The following is a 23453-nucleotide window of genomic DNA, read 5'->3' as shown; positions in this document are numbered from 1 at the left end:
TACCAGGCAATGGTAGAACCAGTTTACTCAGACAGTAGGCCCACCATTTTGACAGCACGGGGGGTGGTCAATGTACGCCATGGGAGGGTGCCCGTTCGCATAATAAATATCGGGAAGAGGGAAGTGTACCTGCCCCGGTATGCCACGCTAGCCAAATTATATACCATTAACCAAAATGCTATACAATCTGTGGAACCCTTGCCTCCATCTCACCCGGAGGAAGGTAACGGCTCTAAGAAAACAATGGAGGACTGGTGTCAGCAACTACATTTGGGTACTGACTCCACTCCCTCACACCAGAAACAGGGAGTCTATCGGGTGGTTCAAGAGTACGAGAGAGTGTTTAGTAAACACCCGTTAGACTTCGGGCGAGTCAAGGGGGTAGAACACCACATCCCCACGGGAGACCATCCTCCCATAAAAGAGAGGTATCGACCCGTACCCCCTGCACACTACCAACACGCCAAGGGGATGCTTAGAGACATGAAGGAGGCTGGGGTGATCAGGGATAGCTGTAGCCCCTGGGCAGCTCCACTAGTCTTAGTCAAAAAGTAAGACAACACCATGAGGATGTGTGTAGATTACCGGAAAATCAACCGTATCACACACAAGGATGCGTACCCCTTACCAAGGATAGAGGAGTCTTTGGCTGCTTTAAGATCTGCTAACTTCTTCTCTACCTTGGATCTCACTAGTGGGTACTGGCAGGTTCCTGTAGCAGAGGCGGACCGGGAGAAGACCGCATTCACCACCCCGATGGGACTTAGCGAGTTTACCTGTATGCCGTTCGGACTCTGCAACGCACCAGGAACCTTCCAACGATTAATGGAGTGCTGTCTGGGCCACAGAAACTTCGAGACGGTCCTGTTGTACCTGGACGATGTCATCGTATATTCTAAGACTTATGAGGACCACCTGAAACACCTGGCGGAAGTGTTCGAAGCTCTGGCAAGCTACGGCCTAAAGGTGAAACCCTCCAAGTGTCACCTCCTGAAACCAAAGGTGCAGTACCTGGGACACGTGGTGAGCGCTGACGGAGTGGCTCCCGACCCTGATAAGATCACCGCAATTAAGGAATGGCCAAGTCCCTCCAGTGTAAAGGAAGTGCGGCAGTTCCTCGGGTTGGTAGGCTACTACCGCAGGTTCATCCCCGGTTTCACCAAAAAGGCAGCTCCTATGCAGGACCTCCTGATAGGCCAGTCCCGGAAGGCCAAGAACCAGAAGCCGCCCTTCAGATGGGAGAAGTTGGAAGAAGAGTCCTTCCGCCAGCTGAAGATGGCCCTCACGGGGGATGAAATCCTGGCGTACCCGGATTACAGCCAGCCCTTTATCCTCTACACCGACGCAAGTAACATCGGGCTAGGAGCCGTGCTGTCCCAGATCCAGCAGGGGAAAGAGCGAGTAATCGCTTACGCCAGCCGAAAACTGCGACCCACCGAAAGAAACCCTGAGAATTACAGCTCATTTAAGCTAGAGTTCCTGGCAGTGGTGTGGGCAGTCACCGAACGCTTTAAGCACTACCTCGCTTCTTCCCGGTTCGTCGTGTACACGGATAACAACCCGTTGACACACCTGGACACAGCAAGACTCGGTGCCCTAGAGCAGAGATGGATGGCCCGTCTGTCCAACTACGAGTTCACAATCAAATACCGGGCAGGACACTCCAATACCAACGCGGACGCCCTGTCCAGGATGCCAAACCTACCGGACGTAGGAGAAGATCCAGAGGGACTGGAAGAAGTCGAACTCCCCGCGTTCCACCGTCATGGGACTATCCAGTATTCCCACCGGGTAAGGAGTAAGCAAGCTGCTACGTTAAATCCCTTGCCTCACTACAACTGGGCGGAAACGCAAGACAGTGACCCTGCCGTCCGACTGGTGAAGGAGATGCTGACTCGGCCAGAGGCTCACCTTGACCCAGACGCTCCGGAGGAAGCCAAGCAACTGTGGGCTGAGAAGAGTCGACTGTTCCTTTATAAGGGGAAGTTGTGCCGCCGAATGGTTAACTCCCGGACGCATGAACTAATCTGGCAAGTAGTGGTGCCACGGAGAGACGCAGCCGTGGTGATGGAGGCATACCACGACGGGGCTGGACACTTCGGATGGAAGAAGCTGGAGTTCCTGCTGCGCGGGCGGTTCCATTGGGTAGGCATGAGGGGAACCATCGAGAGGTGGTGCAGAGACTGTGGCCCGTGCAACCTGAGGAGGAAGGACCGTGCCAGCCAGAAGACTCCCCTGCAGTCCATCGTCACCCGGCAGCCGTTGGAACTGGTAGCCTTGGATCATGTAAAACTGACCCCAAGCAGAAGTGGCTACGTCTACGCACTAACCATCGTGGATCACTACTCCCGGTTCTTGGTTGTCGTCCCCGTCAAGGACTTAACAGCTCGAACAGCAGCTAGAGCCTTCCAGCAGCATTTCTGCCGTCCACACGGGTACCCGGACCAAGTGTTGACAGACCAGGGACCTGCCTTTGAAGCGGAGGTCTTCCAAGAATTCTGCACTCTGTATGGCTGCCGGAAGATAAGGACGACACCCTATCATCCGCAAACTAATGGACTTTGTGAGAAAATGAACCAGGTGGTGATAGATCTTCTGAAAACATTGCCCCTGGAAGAACGCAGTCTGTGGCCTGAGAGGCTGCCCGACCTAGTGGACCTATACAACCACATCCCGGTAGGTTCCACCAACTGTACCCCGGCTTACCTGATGAGGGCAAGACCTGGGAAGCTACCTGTTGACCTGGAGATGGGAGTCCTGACACCCGAGGACACTTTACCAGAAGCAGACTGGGACACAGAGAGGCAGCAGCAGTACCGGAAAGTACAGGAAAGCGTGGAGCGAAGTCTCTGTCAAGCTAGGGAAAGACAAGAGAAAACTTACAACCAGTGTGCTCCCGCTGTTCCCCTGGTACCCGGAGAGCAGGTCTTGAAGAGGAAAAGGCGGCTCCACAAGTTGGACGACCAGTGGGAGAAGGACCCGTACATCGTACTGCCCTCAAACCACGACAACCCAAAGGTCTGTACCATCAGTAAAGACGGAGGGGAAACCACAACCATTGTATCCCGGGATCACCTGAAGAAGTGTCCCGAACAGCTACGGAACCCTGAAGAGGAACAAGAAGACCCTCGACCCGTAGAGGAAAGGGAAGATATGGTTAGTACTGTGCTCGGAGACTTCCCTCGGTCTTGGACTCAAGTCAATGGCGCAGTTGTGGTACCCGTACTCACCTTCCTCCAACCAGCATCCCAAGCACCTACGGAGCAACAGCTAGAGCTGGAAGAACAGCCGGTCCAGGAGGCAGAAGACCCCACACCAGCAGACCAGGAGGATCAACCCTCTGCTTATAGTGAACCTGCCATGCCTCTAGTGAGCCAAAGGGCCCGTGGACAGCTGCCCAGTTTACCCTTGACAGTTCCTACACCCTGTAGTTCGGGGCTAGACAGTCAGCTCCGTAGGTCCACTAGGGCCACTAGAGGCCAGTTACCCGCACGATGGAGGATTTGAAGTGTATAAGTTGTTTTATTTATGGTTACCTGTTTTTCTTGTTGCTTGTAAATAATTATGTGTTTCTAGTTATTTTTAGGAGTCCTTGGTGGATTTACCGGGAATCCTTGTACAATTAGTTGGAGCGTAACCCAGGATGGACTAAAAGACTGATAAGGACTCGGGGCAGGACAGACCCCTACCTGGTTACGTCTCCCTGTTTTGGTGAAATGGACACCTTTGTTTTCTTCAAAACTGCACCCGGTTGCGGACACGCCGTAACCATCTTTATGTGTTTTTCTTATTGTATTATTATTGTTTATACCTTGTTATGTTTTTTCTAAAAATATGTTTAGTCCCGGAGTACTAAAGTTCACTAGGGGGGAATGTGACACCCCAGGGGTCTGGTTGCCACAGTGATAGAGATATTACGTCTGAGAGCAGGTGGGAGGTCTCTTGGTCAGGGATCCTATGCATGCCACACCTCCTGCCCAGTCCTGGGAGGGGAAGAACTTCCCCTATATAAACCTAGGGCTGAGGCAGGGTTAGTGAGTAGAGAAGAAGTAGAGACAGAGAAGAGCAGCAGATATAGGAGAAGAACATCAGGAGCTCTGTGGGAGCAGTGCTATAAGGAGTCAGGGGCTGGCAGCTGCAGAGCTCGCCCTGACTGAGAAGCTATCACCGGAGTCCGAGGCTGTGGGGACTAATCTTTACCCAGCAGCAGAAACCGCCCGGCAGGGGATTTCAGGTCCTCTGGCCAAGAAACCCGAAGGCACGGTCACACGCGTGGGACCAGCACCGCCGTCGTGGAGCGGACGCCACTAGAAGGCCCCGAGTCACCGGCCATACGGGTGAGCACCACACGGTACACTCAGGGATGTGGGCTACTTATACCCGCCTCTAGCAAGGTAGCCAGAAGAGTACAGTCAGTTTGGGAGGCCTACAACTCCGCCTGGCCAGAGGAGATCCCATCTGCTCAAGGACTGACCAGGCCCCGATCGCTAGCCAGTACTCCGGGAGGGTCTATCTTTATCACCAGTAAAGACCCTGAACTACACCGCATCGTCTCTGAGTGATTCCTGATACCCCCATCATCCACGTCGGCTGCCCTGAGGCCATACCCCTCCCGTTGGGGGTGATACTACCACGCTGCACAATCCTACCACCGGCCTCAGCGGTCTGCCCTGCAGCGGCAGCTCCTTCGCTGCATTCAACGGGTGGCGTAGTCGTCCAACATCTACCGCTAATACAACGCCACTTAGTCTGACTCCCTGGGCACGGACCGGGTCACCGCCACGAGACTACAACCCTCAACAGATCCGGCTCCGGGTAAGCTCCTGCATGCGCAACGCTGTGCGACACAGGCCCAGGGGTGCGTCAGAAGGATCATCTTTATTCTCATTTGCACAAGGAAAGACTAGAAGCAATGGGATGAAATTAAATGGGAGGAGACACAGATTAGATATTAGAAAAAACTTTTTGACAGTTAGGGTGATCAATGAGTGGAACAGGCGGCCACGAGAGGTGGTGAGTTCCCCTTCAATGGACGTCTTCAAACAGAGGCTGGACAGACATCTGTCTGAGATGATCTAGTGAATCCTGCTTTGAGCAGGGGGTTGGACCAGATGACCCAGGAGGTCCCTTCCAACTCTACCATTCTATGATTCTATGATTCCCTGTGGAGAAGACAACAGCAGATTACAGCTTTAATTGCAAATTGTAATTAATAACCTCAATGCGGAGATGAATTTAGGATTGGCTTACGGTTCTTTAAACTCCAATTACTTTTCCAGGTGAAATGGACAATCATGTACAAAATAATGATATTGTAGAATAGTTTTACCCTTCAGCAAGTCACGTGCCATTCAATTCAATGTGTTGCCTCCCTATCATACCAATGTGGTTCCATGCTGCCCTGGCTTTAGGCTATGTTCACACTGCATTTTTGCAGTGTTTTTCCCACACAGAAATGGGCCAAAACGCTAGTGAATTCTTCTGCCGCTAATGCAATGACAATCCTGAAGTGCTGTGCACATGATCAGGAATTTTCCTGGCAGGATTTGCATTGCACTTAAATCTGCAGCATGTCAATTCTTTGTGGGTTTTTGCCGCTTTTTTCACCCATTGAGTTGAATTCAGTCAAATCTGCAGCAAAAACGCAGGTATAAAAATATTTGCGGATTTGCTGTGTATTTGATTGACTCCATTTAAGTCAATGGGTCAAAAAGATGGCTAAAGCACACAAAGAATTGACCGCGAGTCACATGCGTCAGCTGATGAGAGACTACTCCTCCCATCAGCCTACAAGAGAGCAGGCGCCGCTGATGGGAGAAGTGGTCTCATCAGCAGACGCCTGTGCTCAAAGTAAAAAAAAAAAAAAGTTAAAATAAAATTGATATTAAAATAATATTATACTCACCTATTCGCCGTAATCTCGAGTGTCCCATGGCGATCGGATCACCCGGCAGCACTCTATACACTGACAGGAGCGTAATCGCTCCCGGCAGTGTTTAGCGCTGATCTGCCAGGACAGAGGTCACATTAGTTCATCAGCTGATGAGCTCCAGTGACCTTACTTACGACACAGAATTTTCTCACACAGCAGTGGTGCAGTAAGTAAGATCACCGGAGCTCATCAGCTGATGAACTCATGTGACCTCTGTCCCGGCAGCTCAGCGCTATACACGAACACAGGAGTGATTCCACTCATGTATCAGTGTATAGCCTGCTATCCTTTAGAACATGTGCATCAGTGATTGCTGATGTGACTGCTCTAGAACTGACCCAGATCTTCATGGGACACTCTGGATTATGTCATCACAGCGGACAGGTGAGAGATATGATTGTAAAAAAAAAATAATGAAAAACAGATGACAATGGCTTCAGCAGATTAGGCGTTAGGCGAGTATACTGTGTTTTTTATTCTTAAATAAATGATTAAAACAGTGTGGACTTTTATTTCAAATAAAGGATTTTTTTCAGGCCGTGTGTTTATTTAAAAATCTTTACTATGGGGTTAGTAATGGGGGTGTCTTTTAGACACCTCTCCATTACTAACCTTGGCTTCATGTCAGGTGCCGATACAAAGCTGACATGAACCCCAACTCTATTACCCCACTTGCCACCGCACCAGGGCAAGTGGGAAGAGCGAGGCTAAGAGACAGATTTGGTGCATCTTATGGATGCACAATTTCTGGGACAGCTAAGGGCCAATATTATTAGCTTTGGAGGGGCCAGTATCCATGGCCCCTTCCCTGGCTATTAATATCATCTCAAAGCTGTCTGTTTAGCTTTTGCTGGTTAGTTTTTATAGTGGGACCATATGTGTCAATTCTTTTCAGGGGGACTCCTGTAATCTAGCCAGTAAATGCTAATCAAACAGCTGTGGGCTGTTGTTAATACCCAGGGAATATTTTCAGCTAATGGATCCTTCCCTGGCTAGTAATATCAGCCCTCAGTAGTTGGCTTTCCCTCTGCTGGTTACAAAAAGGACGCGGGAGCCCACAGCATTTTTTTAATTTAATTCATTTTATTTCATAAACTCACCCGCAGCATGTCAATTTCTGTAGCTGTAGATTTTGACCGATTGAAATGTCATTACATGTGGTGGATCCGCATGTACTGACAAAACTGTGGCATTAGGGGTAATGGGATTAAGGGGTAATAGGATTAGGTGTTGCTGACACCAAGCCCTCGCTTTAGTAAGGAAGAGGTGTCAGCCAGACACCCTCATTACTAAACCTGTAAGTAAAGACTTAAAGTGTTTTATTCTCAGTGTGTGTTTATTTGAAATAAAACAGACACATTCTTTAATCATTTAAATTAACCCAATATACTCACCCCACGGTAATCCAAGGGTTAAAGCCATGTCCCACGTTTCTTTTTTCAAATATCTCTATTTAGCTCCAAAAAGCATTCATTGCTGTACAAAAACTCTTAAAAAAACAACAAACACAAAAAAGCAATGTTTTTGCTGCCACGAGATGCAGAAACCTTGCAGAAATTTCTGCAATCAAATACTCAATGTGCGCACATGACCTTAGAGTCATTCAGGGCATGTCAATCTACATCAGTCACAGCATAAATTGACAAGCTGCATATTGCAAGTCCAATTTATACTACAGATATTCTTAATAGCTCAAATGTGGCTGTGATGCATTGGAAAGGGGTGAAGTTTAGACACAACCCTAAACCACTTGCAATGCACTGTGTAAGGAAAGAATGCTGCAAAACAAGAATGCTTTAACGAAAAAAAACCAGAAGTGTGAATAGTTTATTTTTATCAATTAATACAATTAAAAGTGAATGAACAAATGAGCAGTATAAATCAAATCAATATATTTGATCAAATTAAAGTGGGGAGAGAAAGATAGGTGTCAGCAGCAGTTACAGACTGCATGCTTGCTAGGCAGAAGCAACTAAGTTATTGCATTTCTTGTGCAATCATTTATGTAAAGGAGGGGGGGATTTTTTAACTGTGACTGTATCTCACAAAGTGCACATGTCACATTTTAAATTAATGGGGGGCAGTTTTGAAATATATGGCGCATGACTCGGCACAATCCAGACAGAATGCTGTTGCTTCTAACAGCGACACTGTCAGTTTAAGGCCACGGCTCCACTATCAGTATTCGGTCAGTATTTTTTCTCAGGAGTGGCAGCCAAAACCAGGAGTGGGTGATAAATGCAGAGTTGGTGACTTGTTTCTATTATACCTTTTCTCTGATTGTTCCTCTCCTGGTTTTGGCTCCCACTCCGGATAAAAAATACTGACAGAATACTGACCAAATACTGATGGGGCTGTGGCCTAAGTCAGTGATCTGCAAAAAAATATGTCTGATCACAAATAACCAAGAGGGATGAGTTTTGGACCTTTAATTTAAATAAAAAACATGAAGTCTGTCAGCAGGGCCGGCTCCAGGTTTTTCTGGGCCCCGGGCGAAAGAGTCTCAGTGGGCCCTTTTAACACATACACGATTCATGATGCACAGATACGGCGGAGAAATAAATATATATATATATATATATATATATATATATATTTATTTATTACACATGGCCCAGCCTGCCCCCTCATCCTTCACATACGCAGACATATGCGCGCGCACACACGGTACGCAGACATATGCACACGCACACACGGTACGCAGACATATGCACGCACACACGGTACGCAGACATACGCACACACGGTACGCAGACATGCGCGCGCACACACGGTACGCAGACATATGCGCGCGTGCAAACGGTACGCAGACATATGCGCGCGCACACACGGTACGCAGACATATGCACACGCACACACGGTACGCAGACATGCGCGCGCACACACGGTACGCAGACATATGCGCGCGCACACACGGTACGCAGACATATGCGTGCGCACACACGGTACGCAGACATGCGCGCGCACACACGGTACGCAGACATATGCGTGCGCACACACGGTACGCAGACATATGCGCGCGTGCAAACGGTACGCAGACATATGCGTGCACACACGGTACGCAGACATATGCGTGCGCACACACGGTACGCAGACATATGCGTGCGCACACACGGTACGCAGACATATGCGTGCGCACACACGGTACGCAGACATATGCGTGCGCACACACGGTACGCAGACATGCGTGCGCACACACGGTACGCAGACATATGCGTGCGCACACACGGTACGCAGACATATGCGTGCGCACACACGGTACGCAGACATATGCGTGCGCACACACGGTACGCAGACATGCGCGCGCACACTCGGTACGCAGACATATGCGCGCGCACACACGGTACGCAGACATATGCGCGCGCGCACACGGTACGCAGACATATGCACGCACACACGGTACGCAGACATATGCGTGCGCACACACGGTACGCAGACATATGCGTGCGCACACACGGTACGCAGACATATGCGTGCGCACACACGGTACGCAGACATATGCGTGCGCACACACGGTACGCAGACATATGCGTGCGCACACACGGTACGCAGACATATGCGCGCGCACACACTGTACGCAGACATATGCGTGCGCACACACGGTACGCAGACATATGCGCGCGCACACACGGTACGCAGACATATGTACACATACAGACATACACATAGATAAAACAGACAAATATATATACACAGTCATATACACTGACATTCACATACATGCACTCACACAGACCCATTACTAATATTTTTAATATGGGGATTGGGGAAGCCTCACTCACCTGTCCCCGGTCCAGTGTCCTGTCCAGCAGCTCCTCGGGTATGGGGCAGTGCAGGGCCCCCGGCGTGTCACAGACTTCATGGCCCTGGAACATCAGAGGGGCCCACTTGCGGTCGGGTCCGGGCCCCTCCCGCCCATCTGTGCAGGACCTCCGCTCCGACGGTGTTTGATTGCCGGCACTCCCCCAGACATGGCCGCGCGCTGTGCGGCTGTGTCTGCTAGTAATGACGCGGCAGGAGCGACACACAAGCACAATTAAAGGTGCAGTGCCGTCGACCCTGCCGTGTCATTACTAGCAGACACAGCCGGACAGCGCGCGGCCATGTCTGGGGGAAGTGCCGGCAATCAAGCAGTGCCTGCGTCCCTGAACAGGTGCCGAGGAAGCGGCCAGGGCCCCGACAGTGAGTGGGCGGGTGGGTGTGTGTGGGCCCGGCCCCGACAGTGAGTGGGCGGGTGGGTGTGTGGGCCCGGCCCCGACAGTGAGTGGGCGGGTGGGTGTGTGGGCCCGGCCCCGACAGTGTCTGATTTTCCAGGGCCCCGGCACTTGCCCGGGTACGCCGGGTGCTGACGCCGGCCCTGTCTGTCAGTGCAACAGCCCAATAACAGCCTATTTAATAAGTTACCATCAGTTTATATGTTGAGGTCATGGACATTACTAAGGCTGTGACTGTGAAATAGTTAAAAAGATTGCATACAGTCCTATGAGACTTCAGATTACTACACACGTCTTTTCAGCGCAATTGAAGGCTTTGCTGCACATCGCAATACTGCAAACGAATGTATTTTGTACTTTGTTGGTAGCTGGCTATTTATGTTTTTTTTTCCTGGAGATAGCATTTTTCAAAAAATATTTCTCAGAATTACATTTAATAAGAGAGTAGATATGTTCCAGTCACATCCTGCCCTTTTATACTTTTAAGGTTGGAATTACAAATGCAATTTTTTTTAAAGCAACATCCAGGAGTAAAAGGAAGGAAAGACTGACGTGAACCTGGGATTAAAATCAGAATGATTTTGCCAGAAACCTGTCATAAAAACAAAACAAGCAGCCCCAAAAATAGTATTTTATAATGTTCAGAAAATGTGGTCACTGTTATTTTGTGTGACTTCCGCATATATACTTTAAGTGATGAAGTATTACAGCAGAATGTAAATATAAACCCAGAAAAGGAAACTTACCAGATTCACCGGACTGCTGACATTGCTGTTCATTAAACCCACAAGCCCATTAACCAGGTCACTAGTAGAGAGAAGAACCAGTACATTGTTAAGGTTTCTTAAAATCTGCCATTAGCTACTACGCTTTGGAACTAAGGTCTGTTGGTTTTGTCTTTCGTTAAGTGGTTGTCCGGTCTTCTCATGAAAGTCGGCAGTCCTCTATGTGACCTCAGACCAGACCTCTGAATCTTATCGGTGAGTGTACCACACGCTGTCAAGATTCTACTGGTGTGGTCAGTGACAGCAGGCAGTAATGTGACCGTAAGTAAGCGATTTGCATACTTCCGGCCACATTCTGACAAGACGTGCTCGGCCTCGCTCAATTAACATGTATTGGGGCCGAGCAGCTTTTACTAGCATATGACTGCATGTATGCAAAACTTATACTTTTAGTTATGTGACTGCCCGCTCTCGCCAGCGACACCAGAGAATCGAGATTGCAGACTTCTGAAATCTTACAGCGTGCGCTATCACATAGAATGACTGCAGCCTTTCATCAGAGGAGCAGACAAGTCCTATAACTAATACAAGTATATTGTATTGTCATAATGTGGCCTAGGCTGGTTATATTCAGCACTGCAGGCTGTGCACAAGGCATGACGGAGTCCACCTCTGTCATCAATTTTATTACAAGTCTGCAGTAAGGGTGAGATCAGACAAAAGTGTGGACAAAACTCTTCCCAACAGCAGTGACCAATGGCTACAGGATTTGTTAAACTAAATTTTGTGGCCTTTGGCCACTGAAGGTTGGAAGTGTTTGGGTCGCACCGTATGCCAATTAATCGGTCCAAGAGTGAGATCAGAGATAAGCTGCCTAACTAACCCTTAGAAGGCAGTGAGACGACCGTATAAATCAGACTGCAATGCATGGAGTGGCCAGCTGGTCTCCCATATATTTCTATGAAGCGGTCACGCCTGGGTCAGGAGATCCTCCGGCCAGTCCATGCATTTCTGTCTGATCTTGGTCTGATTTATACAGTAGTCTGAATGCAGCCTTCAGGAAAGAAAGACCAAACACAGCAAGGTCTCACAAGTAAAGCAGACGGCAGGAAAGAAGAGTTTTGGTCATTCATTATTTAGGCTACATTCAGACAAAGAAAGATCAATAAATGGGTCCAACAGGTGTCACCTCAAAAAACATGAACGGGACCCTCTACATATCCCACAAAAGGAGAGCAGAAGGAACCAAGTGACAACTGAATGAATCATACAAGAAATAAACGTGACATTCAGACAAAGTGGATTTGTTACAGATTCAGTGGGTACAATAACTCACATGTAACAAACTAAAATTTAGCAGCATAAAATTACCTGGAGATTTCTGGCAAGATTGGTCTTAACTAATCCCTGGGGCGTGTTTATATAATCTTCCTGGCGATTTTGGATCAGAAAACGTCGGAAAAATAGTTTCTCAAAAATAGGAAAAGAAAAACAAAAACACAAAACTATGTCACTCACCCCGTGACTAAAAAGTTATTACTTTATTACATCCGGGCGGAGGAGACAGAAAATAGAGCGACGTCCGTATCACAATGCCAAGCACTTCATGCAGGCTGAATTTAGCGCATGGAGCGTGAAACAGCCGCCGCTCTTTCCTGTCTCCTCCGCCCGGATGGAATCTAGGAATCATTTTGAAGCCATGGGGTGAGGGCCACAGTTCTTCAATCTTCCTATTTTTGATGTTGCCGGTCTCCTGTTCAGCACCACATGTGGCTATGTTATGACTGACTCAGGAATTAAAAAACGGTTACACTTTATACCAAGAATCAATAGTACACGTAAGAATAAGCATCTTTGTAATATTTCTTATCAGAGAGATTTGCTTCTTGCTCCGCCAAAATTGTTAAGTCTACCAAAATTCTGAATGTAGAAAGGAGGAGCTAGAGATAGAAGGAGAGGAGGAAGGAGGAGCTGTATTTCCATAGAAGCTTAGCAGCAGCACCTGCCATCTTCTCTCAGGAATGGAACACTCGCCCTCACTGAAGACACATTTTACCTCAGAATTGAGAATTTTGATAAGGACTGATCAATTTTGGCAGAGAAAGAAGCAGATTTCTCTGATAATACTTATTACAAAGTTGTTTATTTTCATGTGCACTATTGATTTATGAAACAAAATTAAAATGTCAGTTACGCTTTAACCCCTTACTTACCGGGGACGTATTAGTACGCATATTTGCGTACCCCCCGTTCAGTGAGGGCTGCTGCGCTGAGCCCTCACTGAACGGAGCACATGTCAGCTGATTCTTACAGCTGACATGTGCCCGCAACAGCCGCGGGTGGAATCGCGATCCACCCGCAGCTGTTAACATGTTAAATGCCACTGTCAATCTCCGACAGCAGCATTTAACGCGCGCTTCCGGGTATCGCGTCATAAGCCTCGCCCACCGGCGACCCCGTCACGTGATCGCGGGTCGCCGATGGGCGTGCATGACAACCCAGGGTCTGCAGCAGACGCCTGTGGTTGTCATGATCTTGTCGCTATGAGCGCCACCTAGTGGTCGGCGCTCATAGCACAGGACCATTTCTGCTGCATGCAGGGGACCTGCTCGTCCCCTGTATGTAGCAGAGGCGATCGGACAGTTGCTGCTTCTAGTCTCCTATGGAGACTATAGAAGCATGCAAAAAGTAAAAAAAAAAAGTTTTTAAAAAAATATAAAAGTTTAAATCACCCCCCTTTCGCCCCATTCAAAATAAAATATATATATAAAAAAAAAAACCACATACACATATTTGGTATCGCCGCGTTCAGAATTGCCCGATCTATCAATATAAAAAAAAGAATTAATCCGATCGGTAAACGGCGTAACGAGAAAAAAATTCTAAACGCCAGAATTACGTTTTTTGGTCGCCGCAAAATTGCAATAAAATGCAATAACGGGCGATCAAAACATCGGATCTACTCCAAATGTTATCAATAAAAACGTCAGCCCGGCACACAAAAAATAAGCCATCAACCAGCCCCAGATCACGAAAAATGGAGACGCTACGGGTCTTAGAAAATGGCGCTATTTTTTTATTTTTTTTTTACCAAATTTTGGAATTTTTTTTCACCACTTAAATATAAAAGAACCTATACATGTTTGGTGTCTATGAACTCGTAATGACCTGTAGAATAAGAAGAGCAGGTCAGTTTTAGCATTCAGTGAACGTGGTAAAAAAATAAAATAAAAAACAACTGTGGTATTGCACTTTTTTTGCAATTTTACCGCACTTGGAATTTTTTTCCCGTTTTCCCGTACAGGATATGGTAAAACTAGTAATGGCGTTGAAAAGTACAACTCGTCTCGCAAAAAATAAGCCCTCACATGGCCATATTGACCAAAAAATAAAAACGCTATGGCTCTGGGAACAAGGGGAGCAAAAACGAAAATGCAAAAACGGAAAATGCTCCGGGGCTTAAGGGGTTAACCCCTTCATGGCACTGGCCGTACATATACGGCGCTGCAGGAGGTGCGTTCCGACAAAGCGCGGTGTACGGCAGGACGATTGTGTGGACTCATACCGATGGCCGGCGCAGTTAAACGCGGGCGTCAGCTCTGTATGAGAGCCTACACCCTGCGGCAACGCCCACGATTGGTGCTAGCACCGATCAAGGGCGTTTAACCCCTCTAATGCTGCTTTCAATAGTGATAGCGACATCGATCGGCAAAGCAGAGAGCTCCCTCTGCTCAGATCTGCACAATGCCGCTGAACAAAACGCAATCAAAAAGTTGAAGGTAAATAAAAATTCATCTTGTCCCGCAAAACACAAGCCGCCATACAGCTCCAGCAACGCAAAAATAAAAAAGCTATAGCTTTCAGAATACAGAGATGCAAAAAACAATTCTTTCTATAAAATAGTTTGTGTAAACACTGGAAAAAAAAAAAAAGAAAATGTTGTATCGCTGTAATCGTACTGACCCGAAGAATAAAGTTATCTGATCACTCACCACACCGTGAATGGCAAAAAAAAAAATCCCAAGAAACAAATTTCTGTATTGCTGGTTTTTGTTCATTATGCCTCCCAAAAATTGGAATAGAAAAACGATCAAAAAATGTTGTACCGAAAATGGTATTAATGAAAACGTCAACTCGTCCCGCAAAAAACAAGCCCTCACATGACTGTCGGCCGAAATATGGAAAAATTATAGCTTTCAAAATATGGTGATGCAAAAACTTTTTTTTTTTGCTAAAACTAAAGTCTTTTAGAGTGAGACGGCACCCAAACAAAACAAAAATATATAAATCTTGTATCGCTGCAATTGCACCGACCAGAAGAATAAAGTCGTCTAATCAATTATATCACACGAGGAATGGCATAAAAACTAGATACAACCAATTCTTCACCTGCTGTTGATTTGTTCATTTTGCCTCCCAAAGATCGCAGTAAGGCTCAGCTCACATTTATCCTTCTCACTGCACTGAGCACTTACACCAGGATTTCTGTGTGAATATCTGAAATACGTGATTTAGATGAAAACCCCCACGGAAGATTCCCTATAGTGAGGCAGATGGAGGCACTCTGGCCTATGATCCAGCAGTGCCAGTTTTTTTAAGCGCATACACATAAGCGTGGCCAACCACACAGTTTTGTGCACTTCTGAAAAGGACACCGCTGAACAGAGGCCAGACGGAGTACAGAGTAACTCTGCTGCCTCTTTATAGTGAACGGATCAGTCGGGGATTTCATCAGAATCACGTCATTCGGAGATTTAAATGGAGACCCCGATGCAAGTGCACAGAATAAATGTGATCCCAAATATTATGTAAAATGTTCCCAAAAAAAGCTTCAACTCAATCCAAAAAAAAAGCAAGTGTCCACTCAGGTAGTCATCTGTTAATGGAAACATAGGGAGCTTTCACGTTACTAGTAGCACAAAGGCTCTGGAAAAGTGCTATGGCTCTCTCCACCCCTCAAAAGAAATCCAGCAAATTCTGTACTCCCAAATCCTCATGCTGCCCCCTCCTTTCTCAGCCCCACAGTGTGCCTAAACTGTAGTTAGCATTCACATTTGGCATTTCTGTAGCGATGGGAGCCCGCTTAATTTACAGGGTACATGTCTCCAGAAGCCTGAGCTGGGCACAATGTGTGGGTACTGCAACGTACTGGGCACTACGACGGCAAATTTCACTCAGCAACATACACTGCTGCTCGTTTCTGGCAAACATTCATGGAGTCAAATTCGTGACTTCACCTGTAGATAAATTCCCAGAGGGGTGTAATTTCCACAATCGGGTCATTTGAGTGGGATTCTGCTCTTCTGGCACATAGGGACTTCTGTATATGGAGTCTGCAAACTATTATACAATATTTTGTTCTCCAAGAGTCAAATAGCGCTCCTTCCCTCCAGCGTCTCGTCATATGGCTAAACCACATATGGGGTATTGCCCAAATTCAGCAGAAATTGTGTGACAAATTTTGGTGCCATTTTTACCAATTTCCCCATATGAAAATGTAAAATCTGGAGCTAAAATAAAATTTTTGTGGTAAAAAAGTAATTATATTTTCTTTACTGCCCAATGGTATAAGGTTCTGTGACACACCTGTGGTGTCAATTAATCTAGGCGTGCATCAATCATATTAATTGAGAGGTATAGTTTGTAAAATGAGGTCTATTATGGGGGGAGGGGGGTTTGTTGTTCTGGCACCTTGGGGGCTCTGCCAATGTGACATGGCACCCTCAAACCATTCCAGCAAAATGTTCACTACAATATGGTGCTCCTTCCTCAAGAGGGGTAGTTTCCAAAATGGAGTCACTTGTGGGGGGTTTCTGCTGTTTTGGCATGTCAAGGGGTCGTCAAATGTGACATGGCATTTGCAATCTGTTCCAGCCAAAACAACAGAATTCAATTAGGGCTCCTTCCCTTCCCAAACAGTAGTTTTCCACCACATTTGGGGTTTTGGTGTACTCAGGACAAGATTTCACAACAGACTGAACTGTCCATTTTCTCCTGTTACCCTTGTGAAAATTAAAAATTTGGGGCTGAAGTAACATTTTTGTGGGAAAAATGTATATTTTCATTTTCATGGCTCAACGTTATAAAATTTGGTGAAGTACCAACGGGATTAAGGTTCTCACTACACATCTAGATAAAATCCTTGAGGGGTGTAGTTACCAACTTGGGGTCACTTATGGGGGGTTTCCACTGTTTAGACACATCAGCAGCTATGCAAATGCGACATGGCATCCGCCATCTATTCCAGCCAATTTTGCGTTCCAAAAGTCAAATTGGCGCTCCTTTCTAACCAAGCCCCGCTCCCAAAACAGTTTTCACCACAAAATTTGGGGCTAAATGAACATTTTTGTGGGAAAATGTAAATTTTTTTCCTTCCACATTTCTTTAATTCTTGTGAAGCACCTAAAGGTTAATAAACTTCTTGAATGAGGCATTGAACACCTTGAGGGGTGCAGTTTTTAAAATGGAGTCACTTGTGTATTTTCTATCATATATGCCTCCCAAAGTCACTTCAAATATGATGTGGTCCCTGAAAAAACAAAACAACCCTCTCCCCCAAATGTTTCAATAATCATGCTGATTTAAAGTAAAGTAGACATGTGAAAAATGTTCCATATTAACAATTGTGTGTTTAAGGGCATAAAAATTAAAAGTGTGAAAATTTTGCAATTTCCGATATTTTCACAAATAGCGAACAAATTTTACCACCATCATGAAATACAAGGTCACAAAAAAACAAAACAAAAAACAATCTCACAATAACTGAGACCCGTTGAAGCGTTTTAGAGTTATTACCACATAAAGTGCCACTGGTCAGAATTGTAAAAACTGGCCTGGTCATGAAGGTGAAAACAGGCTGGGGAGGGGAGGGGTGTGAAGGGGTTAAAGGCTTAGTTCCCCTGATGCAGAAATGAAGCAGAAATTCTCCTGACTATTTCTGTATCTCCTTGGCAGAAAAACGCATGCGTTTTTTACATGCATTTTTGACGCGCATTTGATGCGTATTTGACATGCGTTTTTCCAATGCATTGTATAGGCAAATCTGCATGCAGAAACGCACAAGAATTGGTCATGTCCGTATTTTTTCTGCGAGTAAAATCTGCGCAGAAAAAATACGGACCATGTGCACAGAACTTGCAGAATGTCATAGGAAGTCATGGGATAAGGTATGCAATGCGTTTCTGGAGCGTTTACGCGCTGCAAATACGCACCAAAATACGCACCGAAAACGCATCGTGGGCACACAGCCAAACAATTATATTTATCTCCATGTGTTACTCCATTAATTTGATTACAATTACTAGAAAAGAGGATAGTTTGGCATTACATTAGTTTCTCAAAAATGCTCAAAAGAATAGAATTTTTATTTCATTTCTATATGTTAAGGCTTTTGAGGTTCTTAAAAATGCTCAATCTTTCAAAAACCACTAGCAATTAGAAGTAGTAATATGTACATTCTTCTGGCATTTTCCACCAGAAAGACGCTGCATACTGTGGCGCCCTGCTACGCATTGGTGCCACAGAACCCAGAAGGGTGCATGGATGGACTTCTCCACAAGAGGCCCCCACACATTCACACACCTCCACCCTACCACCTCAGACCAGCAGAGGGAGCCGTTAGCGATATATAAAGGGAGGGTGGAGCCAGGCAGCTCAGTTAGTGTGCAGTGAGTGTTCAGAGACAGAGAGGAACACAGCTCAGAGTTGAGCAGAGAGCGTGCTGACGCTCAGACAGGAGCACGCTGGCTGCTATGCTTAGGCGAGCCAAGGCCTACACCACGTGTGAAAGCCTAGTGAGGGCCTTGAGTGGGCTGAAGGCGAGAGGAGTAGGAAGAAGTAGTGAGGGGGCAGAGGAGCATACCAGGCTCACCCCAATATATATACCGGACACCGGGTCCCCGCCTACAGGGACATTTATAGTCAGTAGGAACCACCGGAACCCCTGGAGGACTACAGGTCCCAGGATCACCGAATGCTGACTACAGTACCAGGGCTAGGAGTCACGGAGGCCCCAGCGTCCAGGGAGAGTGATCTCCAAAGAGAAGGCCCTACCACCAGGTCAGCAGGTGCAGAGCGAGACAGTAACCAAGCTAGGCCTAGCTCCAGGCAGGTCGGAAGCTTAGAGAGTAAAGCAACGGATCAGGAGGCCCTATACCCGCTCACTGGGGAGAGTCCAAAAGTGTGCCCTTCACCTGGAGTACCCTGGACCGTGCCTGCAGCATCACCAGTAAAGGTACTGAAGCTTACCCCCGTGTGAGTGTCTGTCTTTCCTCCGGGACCGTCCTGCCGTCTCTCCCTTGCACCAACATCCATTACACGCCACGCTGCCCTGAGGCCCGCTCCACCTGTGGGGCGCCATTCCATCACAAGCTGCTCTACCATCTGCCTCAGAGGACTGCTTCGCAGCGGCGGCTCCCTCTAGCCGCAATCCACAGGTGGCGCCACCAACTTTCCAAATCCCCTATATATTCCCCCTTTTACTGACCACCCTGGGTCACGGACCGGGCCAGCCACCGTGATATCCCCCAGCTACCGGAGGCCCGGCTGCCGAGTATCCCACGGCCCCGGGGGTGCGTCAATACCTTACAATGCAAGTCGATCAGAAGGCTAAAAAGATGTCCGGGCAGAAGATCTGACAATTACCTGGTGCGGTGCTGGGAAAGGTTGACTGGTGGAGGTGTTTGACCAGTCACACACAGTCATCTAATCGCAATTGTAAAGCCAGGCTCAGATTCATGAGGTATACAAAAACAAAAAACAAACCCGACGAACTTTATTTTTTTTAATCATTTAAGGGAACGTGAACCTACGATCGTTTGATTGCTTATATTATATACTACAATACTGTGGTAGCTCAGTCTCCATAGCAGACCATGAAATTCATTAATTACCAAAATACTGTGATATTGCAGAAATTAGTGAATATCATGGTCTCTCAAGGAGACAGAGCTTCATAGGAGTCCAAATAACTCGGACGAGTTTGTGTCTGTGAAAAGCATCAGACAGCACTCAGATGCCATCAGAGTGCAATCTGATTTTCACAGACCAACTGAATGGAAGAGGTGGAGAAACTTTTTTTCTTCACCTTCGAGAAAATTGGATCACACTCTGATCAGAGTTTGATCAGCGGGCGATCAGAGTGTGAATAGCATAATTGAACAGATTTTCTCGGATGAGAGAAAAACTGTCATGTGACCCTTGCCTTAGAATGCAGCACTAGTGGGCATGCTCAACTGCCACTTTATGCATTCCCCACCAGTCAGCCAGAGAAAGCAGAGTACAGTCCTCTAGGGAACGAATGGAGTGGCAGTGACTCGCCCCCTGGGCCGTGGGGTACCCGGAACCGGGCCTTCTAGCGTACGGTACTGATGGGGGTAGTAGTGGCAACCCGGTCCTGTGGCTCAGGGTGATCAGACCAATGCTGTGGCAGTCTATTTATAGATGTTTTGAATGTCTGACTACGCCACCCGTGGATTGCGGTCAGAGATAACCACCGCTGCAAGGCAGACCGCTGAGGCTGGTGTTGGTGTGCAGCACAGGGATAGGATAACTCCCCACGGGAAGAGTGTAGCCTCAGGGCAATGTAGGTGGATGCTGGGGGTTATGGTGCAGGTGCAGCATAAATCACACAGAGTCCAATGGTGCAGTCCAGGGTCTTTTACTCACAGTTGATATCCAAATCACTTCTGTCAGCAACGACTGCCCAAGCCGTGCTGCGTCCACCAGGTGAGGGGCTCGGTCAACCCCCAGGCAATTCAGGAGTATGGCACAGGACCCCCTTCTGTCCTTTCTCTGGCCTCTCGTGCCCCACCAGTGACCACACTTCTGTCCAGCTACAGCGGACCGTGTCGGGTAAGCGTTGGCCTACACTTCCCGCTATCCTATATGGTGCCTTCCTAGCAGGTTTGGCGGGGGGTCGCACCAATAAATGATCATGACCTCCGGTTCTTGGCTGAGGGATGATTTACCTCCACCAACTTGGGAATCCGGTACCCTTCCACAGCCTGACCCTTAGTGCTCCGGTTGCTGTCCGTTCTGCTCTCCTAGGGTCCCTTCTGCCTTCTTGTTTCTGGAGCCCTTCCACTCCTCTGTCTCTTCTCCTTCCTTCCTTCTCCTTCTCCTCTTCTCCTCTCTGGCCCCGGCCTTCTCTCTAGGCCTGCCTCGTGGAGCTGAGCTCAAGCTGAGCCACAGCTCCCTGCCAGCTCTCTCTGGCTGAACTACCTCTCTCTTTCTACACTCCACTACTCAACTTCTACTCACTTAAGATGGCTCCCACCTTTTATCTACTTCTCTGTGTCTGAGCTCAGGTGACCTGCACCCAATGAGCTCCTTCCTATGCTCCAGAAACCGTCCCCTTCTGCTCCTACACCACTGGGTTCTCTCCCCCCTCCCCACTCCAGCCAGGGACATGGTCAGTTGTGCCTGCAATAAAATGGGAGCACCGTCGAGCTGTCCCCTGGAAATGGGGAGTGTGTATGTGTGTATGCAGCTAACTGAGCCCTGGTCCACACTCCATCCTTACCTGGGAGTGGAATATCACACCTCTGGTTGAGGTGCAATACCCCTGTAGCGGCCGGACCCTCGGGGCGCTACAGCAGTCACATGTGTACTCCATTCTAGGGAGGGTAAAAGTGCCCCGTTCTGATGATCAATGCCGGGATCAAACAGTTAGACCCCCAGTAAACTGTGGGTAGGTGACAAAAACCTCTTTAAAAGGTCACGTTCAGTATTTAATTCATATTTTACCTCAGTGTTTGTAAGCCAAAACCAGGAGTGTGTGATAAATGCAGAAGTGGTGACGTGTTTCTATTATACTTTTCCTCTGATTGTTCCACTCCTGATTTTGGCTTACAAATACGGATATAAAATACTGACCAAATACTGAACGTGTCAGCATTTTTTGTTTTTATTCACCGCTGTAGTGGAGCTTTAAACGCAAGTCCTCCGGTCATGTATTCACCCTCCGGCTTCTTCACTGTTATTTTTTTGGAAATTAAATACACACATACTTTTTTCCCACAAAAGTGTTGTAGCCTCAAATTTTCTCATTTTCACAAGGATATCAGGAGAAAATGGCACCAAAATTTGTTGTGCAATTTCTCCTGAGTACACAGATTCCCCATATGTGGTTGAAAATGACTTTTGAGGCACAGTGCAATGCTCAGGAGGGAAGAAGCGCCATACTGGAGTTAAAATTTTGCTGGAATGGTTTGAGGGTGCCATGTCACATTGGCAGAGCCCCTGAGGTGCCAGAACAGCAGAAACCTCCCATAAGTAGCATCATTTTATAAAACTAGATCCCTCAATGAATTCATCTAGGGGTGCAGTGAGGATGTTGACACCACATGTGCCACAAAGAATTTTATACCAATGGGCGGTGAAGATTAATCGCTTTTTTTGCCACTAAAATGTTGTTTTAGTTCCAAATTTTTAATTTGTCTAAGGGCTAAAGGGAAAAAAATGGATCTTTGTTTTTTGGGCAGATTTCACTGTTATGGTTTGAAGGTGCCATGACCCACTGGGAGAGCCACTGAGGTGCCAGAACAGCAGAACCCCCACAAGTGACCCCATATTACAAAATTACACCTCTCAATGAATTAATCTAGGGGTGCGGTGATCATATTGACACCACAAGTGTGTCAGAATTTTACACCATTGGGCAGTGATGAAAAAAAATTAATTACATTTGTTTACCACAAATATTTTGCTTTTGCCCCAGATTTTACATTTTTATACAGGGAAAAGGGTAAAAATGGCACCAAAATTTGTCACAGTTTCTGCTGAATGTAAAAATATCCCATATGTGGCTGTACAGTACTGCTTAGTGTACGGTGAGATTCGGGAGGTAAGGAACGCTATTTGCCTCCTGGAGCACAGATTTTCCTAGAATAGTTTGCAGACTCCAGATACAGAGCCCCTACGTGCTAGACGAGCAGAATACCCCCTCAAGTGACCCCATTTTGGAAATTATACCCCTCTGGGAATTTATCTGCAGGTGTAGTGACGATTTTGACTCCATGGGTGTTTTACATTAACAAGCAGCAGTGGATGTTGGAGTGAAACTTGCAAATCTACTAATGAAGTGCCCGGCACGTTCTACTGGAGACACGTACCCGTAAATTAAATGGGCTCTCATCGCTACAGAAATGCCAAGCATGTGGACGTTAAATGTGGTTTAGGCACACTGTGGGGCTCAGAAGGGGGATCATCTGTATTTGGGAGTTCAGATTCGCTGAGTTTCTGTTTTTTGGGGGGGGGTGGCGAGGAGCCATAGTACTTTTCCAGAGCCTTTGTACTGCCAGTAACATGGAAGCCCCCCATATTTCGAATGAAGTAATGCAGATGACACAGCCGACTGGTCCACTCACTATAATGGGGCAGCAGAGTTACTCTGAACTCAGTCTAGCCTCTGTTCAGCAGTGTCCTTTTCAGAAGTGTACAAACCTGTGGTCGACTGTGCTTTCATGCAAGCCTAAAAAGACGGACACCACCGGATCATAGGCCAGACGGCGTCCACAGTGTCTCCATCTGTCTCACTATAGGGAATCTTCCCTCTAGGTTTCCGTCTGAGTCACGTATTTC

At 47.2% G+C, this 23453-nt stretch overlaps 1 pseudogene; it reads right to left on the bottom strand.

The window, feature by feature from the left end:
* The window catches only part of LOC141203876 (UDP-glucuronic acid decarboxylase 1-like), a 90225-nt pseudogene that overhangs the window by 10973 nt on the left and 55799 nt on the right, over positions 1–23453 (bottom strand).

Source organism: Phyllobates terribilis, unplaced genomic scaffold (assembly GCF_046119375.1).
Source record: "Phyllobates terribilis strain yellow unplaced genomic scaffold, ASM4611937v1 Scaffold_125__1_contigs__length_5108534, whole genome shotgun sequence".
Classification (NCBI taxonomy): domain Eukaryota; kingdom Metazoa; phylum Chordata; class Amphibia; order Anura; family Dendrobatidae; genus Phyllobates; species Phyllobates terribilis.
The sequence above is the reverse complement of the archived record's forward strand: the minus strand, read 5'-3'. Positions and strand labels throughout refer to the sequence as shown.